The 5,331-nt window shown below is 47.0% G+C and overlaps 1 protein-coding gene across 1 annotated transcript in view; it reads left to right on the top strand.

The window, feature by feature from the left end:
• The window catches only part of MXRA8 (matrix remodeling associated 8), a 50,244-nt gene that overhangs the window by 14,426 nt on the left and 30,487 nt on the right, over positions 1-5,331 (top strand). The window contains exon 3 of the mRNA XM_025198127.1: positions 3,827-3,883. The gene's annotated coding sequence lies outside the window, so the exon portion shown is untranslated. The remainder of the gene's footprint in view (positions 1-3,826; positions 3,884-5,331) is intronic.

The raw sequence follows: 5,331 nt of genomic DNA, 5'->3' as shown, positions 1-5,331 counted from the left end.
AAGAGTGAGTGTTGTGATGGCAATGTCACATGCAACTAGCCTGAGGCAAGGGAGATCTGACTTGATTTCAGTGCTGCTGTTTGTGGGAGTTGCAAGAGCCCAGCTCCTCTTAATGAGTTGCCATCAGGCCACATGGCAAATCAGTCCTGAACCAGAAAGACCGAAGCATCCTGACTCAAAATGCCTTCTTCCATCTTGTCCACTTGGAGATCAGGCTATGAATAACCTGCGAAAGAAGCAAGACATGGGTTGATACGGAGCAGAGAAACCCACTTCACTAATGTTTGGTGTGCTGGTCTGGTGTGAGCTGTAGAGTCTTTTTCTTCATAGCTTTCTAGGGTCGGAAGGGATTAGCTCATCGAGTCCGACCCCTTGTTCTGGGCAGGAAAGAGCATTGAGGTCAAGTGACCCCAGCCAGGCGCTTGTCTAACCTCCTCTTGAACACCTCCAAGGTAGGGGAGAGCACCACCTCCCTTGGAAGTCTATTCCACATTTTGGCAACCCTCACAGTAAAGAATTTCATCCCGATGTCCAATCTAAATCTACGCTCCTTCAGTTTATGACCGTTGTTTCTAGTAACCCTGAGAGGCTCCCTGGTAAAACAGAGTATCCCCTAGTCCCTGCTGACACCCCCCCGATGAGTTTGTAGACAGCTACAAGATCACCTCTCAGCCTTCTCTTACGGAGGCTGAAGAGATTCAGGTCCCTCAGTCTGTCTTCATAAGATGTTGCCTGCAGGCTCTCAACCATATGAATAGCCCTCCTCTGAACCCTTTCCAGGTTATCCGCATCCCTCTTGAAGTCCTGCACCCAAAACTGGATGCAGTACTCCAGTTGCGGCCTCACCAATACCGCATAGAGGGGAAGCATCACCTCCCTAGACCTGCTCGTGATGCACCCGCTAATGCAAGGCAGAGTACAGTTGGCTTTACTTATTACCTTGGCACATTGGTGACTCATGTTCATTTTTGCGTCGACTATGACTCCAAGATCTCTTTCCACTCCTGTACTACATAGTATGGCTGTGCGAAGCTCTGGGTGGTGATTCGATTTGAAGATTTGGTCCGATTCGGTGGCTGAATCCAAATTAAATCAGGGGACTAATTTAAAGGTCTGAATTGATTCAAAGCTCTCTGAATCGGGACCATGATTCAAATCACCGAATTGATTGCTGTCCCCCGAATCAGCTGAATCTGAATCCGAAGCAAATACTAGCCGCTTTGCGCAGGCATACTACATAGAATGGCACTTCCCAGTCTATAGGTGTATTGGTGAATTTTTCTCCCCAGGTGTAGCACTTGGCACTTATCTTTGTTAAATTGCATTCTATTTTGATCTGCCCACTTGCTCAGTCTATCCAAATCCACCTGAATTCGCTCACTACCCTCTTGCACGTTTACTGTACCCCATATTTTGATGTCATCTGCGAATTTGGACACAGTGCTTTCTACACCCTCATCCAGATTGCTGATGAAGATATTGAACAGCACTGGTCCAAGGACAGAGCCTTGGGGGACACCACTGCCCACATCTCTCCAGGTAGAAACCGACCCATCCACCACCACTCTGGGTGCATCCCATAAGCAGCCAGTTTTCCACCCACCTGACTGTGAAAAAATCCACGTCACCGCTACTTAGTTTACTAGTAAGAATTGGGTGCGACCCATGCTGGTTGCCCCTTAACATTGTATTGCCTGCTGGCCCCCCACAAATGTGTTTTTTAATGATTTTTCTAAGGTCTTGCCAAGAATAGAGGTGAGGCTAACTGGCCTATAATTATCTGGGGCCTCCTTCCTCCCCTTCTTGAAAATAGCAACCACATTGGCCTTTTTCCAGTCATTTGGGACCTGCCCTGAGCACCATGGGCTCTCAAACAGTTGTGTAAGCAGTTTTGCTATGGCACTGGCTAAGTCCTTTAGCACCCTTGGGTGAAGATCATTGGGGCCTGCCTACTTAAATACGTCCAGCCCCTCCAAGTGCCCCTTCACCAGATCAGTGCTAACCGTTGGTGGATTGGTGTCTCTCTCAAGCCAGACTAAAGTCTCATTGGGAAGTGTATTTGTATCTGTTTCCAGGAACACAGATGCAAAGAAATTGTTCAAGAGCTCAGCTTTGCCCATCCTATCTGTTACGCGTTGCCCTAGTCCATCCTGTAGCAGTCCTATGCTACCCTGCACGACCTTCTTGCTCCCTACGTACTTAAAGAAGACCTTTTTGTGTTACCTTTAATCTTTGTTGCCAGCCTGAGTTTCGTTTCTGCTTTGGCCTTCCTCACTGCTTCCCTGCAAGTGCAAGTCAAGCAGGTATACTCCTCCTTGGTGGCTGCTCCCTGCTTCCACCACCTGTAAGCTTCTCTCTTCCCTTGTAGGCTCTCCTAGATTTCCCTGCTCAGGCAAGAGGGTTTCTTGGCTTTTCTGCCTCTCTTTATGTGTACTGGGATGGTACCCCTTTGTGCCTGCAGGATCAGTCCCTTGAGGAACTCCCACCACAATTTATTTTCTTGTTTGAAAACAAATTGTTCTTACTTCTTTTATGATTTCCTCAGTGTAGAAACTGATAGCAGCAGGATTTGTCTTTAGTGCACTGAATATTTGTTTCAGGATGTGGTGTGGGCTGAAACGTACAGTGGAGATGAAGCAAAAGTCTCAGCTCACAATGAAGGGCTTATGAATTTCAGACCTAGACCTTACTGTTACTTCCGACTGTTTTCATTCATTTTCCTCCTGGGAGAGTTAATAAACCTGTCTAGGATCAGGAGCTCTTGCTTTCTGTTTCCTGTACCCTCTACCTCCTTGACTTCCTTGGCTCTGAGGCTCCTGTTTATGGTGCACAATGAGCTGGTATTCTGCAGAGTAACATTCACCTCTAGAGAGTGAAAAACTTTTTATGGAATTTTAGAATGGGATTTGAAAATACGGCTGTCTGATTTTGAAAGCAAGAACTGTTTGAACGGGAGGAAAACTCAGATTGGTGTTGGACTTGGGAGTTATTTGGTGGCCAGCTTTTTTTTCTTGGAGGGAAAAGAGAATTATCTGCAGATATTTCCCAGATATTCCACTTGATTGACTCTAACAGCTTGTCTACACACAAAAGTTACATCAGTTTTACTTAGTGGTTTAGCATGTGTCTGTGCATTTACTGAGGCAGGCTAAACTAATATGAACCCATCTTAAATTGATATAAGAGTACCCATGTACCAAGATGCCTTGGTTTAACTAATCTGATATGAAATCACACTTTTAACTATATTAGTACAGCTTTGTGTAGAACAGGATTAATTTATCAGTCTTTTTTTCTTTTGTAGGGCCCTATAACCGTCCATGCCGTTCCTTGGCTGGACGCTTACCTCTTTCAGCGTGGCTCCCTGCGTCTGTGTCTTTACAGTAGACAGTTTGCCCTGTTGACTTAACTTTGCTAGTGCCAAATGCTCTCTTACCTGCCACAACTTGATCTTAAAATTTCTTGTGAATGGGAAGGTCTTCAGTCTCCTGGTACAAACACTAAGCCAGATCAGGCACTATCTCCTGGGGCTTCACCTCCCCTACACCCCACCTGCTGCCAACCCTATGTCACAGTCCCAATCATGTAAATAGAGGCTCATGGCCCTATTGCAATATTGTCTTCAACAGTGTCCCCCCCAAAAGTACGCTGTCAAATTCTTGGGGCTACTCACTCAGTCCTTTACTCTTTCTCACTTGCCCAGTGTCAGAATAGCCCGTGAATCCTCTTTAAGAGAAGGATTGTGGGGGGGGGGGAGCTGTACAATAATTGCTTGCTAGTCCCCTTTTATTCATACTTCTGATGCTCAGTTATTCTCTTTCCACAGGAACCTCGTTGTCCCGGACCCACTCGTTGCAATGAGGCTTCCATGCAAATTCCTCCGGTAAGTAAACAGGCTCCTCTGAGCCTATATCTATGGGCTGCCACACTGGCTTCCACCAATCGCTCCTGCCAGGGCAGTTCATACCAGGACACCACTCTCCGTGCTTCCAGGGACTCACTTCTGGTCTCCCTCCTGTGGTCTCCTGAGCAGCTTTTGTCTAGCTGCTTGAGTTCCACCCTGCCAATCGGAGCCGGCAGGCACTCATAAAGCGTACTGGCACTGGCGGCAGGGTTTCTCTCTTCGGCATCAGTGCTACTTGACCCAACTTGCCTTTCTGTGGAGGCTTCTCCGCTACTTCCGGTAACTCATCTTCAGTGGCAATTACTTTCTCACTGCCACAGGGCCCTTGAGAATTCTGATTCTTCATAGCTACCTGGTTTTGTTGCTCTGTACCAACTCTCAGAGCAGTGGATACAGGAAACACAATTAAGCATTCAACTATTAGTCTCATTTCTAAAAGCCTGGCAGCAGAGAAAGGAAATGAAGAATATTATACTGGACCTTGCAAGGTCAGTTGTGGAAGGTACCTGTTGTTCCACTGAATGGCAGTCAGAGAGTCCGTAGCATAGTTCAGAGATGGCCAACTTGTGGCGTGGGCAACCTCTGCATGTGGCATGCTGCAGGTTGGGGAGAAAACGGGGAATACAGCAACAGGTAAGGCAGGACGTAGAAAGCAGAGTCACAGATCAGGCAGGGAGCACAAGGCAGCTCCATGCAATGCAGATCAGGCAGGGAGCAGAAAGCAGAGCACCCGATTGGGCAGGAGAAGGGGATCAGAGTGGCACTTGAGGAGGGTATGGCATGCCTACCAAATTTTTGGTATGCCTCTCAAAAAAGTTTGGCTCCCACTGGCCATTCAAGTTTGTTTTTATACAGGGGATGTGAATGTGGAGGTTTAGACTTCTCAGGTCTCTCCCTTGAATGTATCTGAGGCAGGGTGACTTGCAAGAAAGGCTGCTGAGCGTTCTGCACACGAGGTGACAGTTAGTTTAGGACACCATCATCGTCTGGGCTCTTTTGTGTACGCCGTCCTGAAATCAAGCATCTTAATGGTGGTTGAGGAGCATTGACATTAATATCCTCTTGCTAAGATTGCTGCTATTCAGTGATTGCCTGCTAATCACGGGCCAGAAAGTAAACCTTGTTTTCTAAGTCAACTTCTAAAACTTGATTTTTAAAGTAAAACCATGTGAGGAGGGAAGGATCAAAACCCACAGAGGGCAGGAAAGAATCAGATCTCAGGCAGACTGCTGGATGAGTGTCAAACAAAGGAAGGAACAGCTGGATCCAGTAAAAACAGCAGGAAAATTAGTTCCAGACTCAGAAGGGAGGAGGGTGGGGGCTTGTTTTCAGAGCAGAGCTGGACCAGCTAACACCACCAGATAAAACTGGTACATCAAACAAAGTCAGGGAGCAGAGGAGAAGACTTCAGAGGAGAAGGGTGGGGG

Source organism: Alligator sinensis, unplaced genomic scaffold, assembly GCF_000455745.1.
Source record: "Alligator sinensis unplaced genomic scaffold, ASM45574v1 scaffold569_1, whole genome shotgun sequence".
Taxonomy (NCBI): Eukaryota; Metazoa; Chordata; order Crocodylia; family Alligatoridae; genus Alligator; species Alligator sinensis.
The sequence above is the reverse complement of the archived record's forward strand: the minus strand, read 5'-3'. Positions and strand labels throughout refer to the sequence as shown.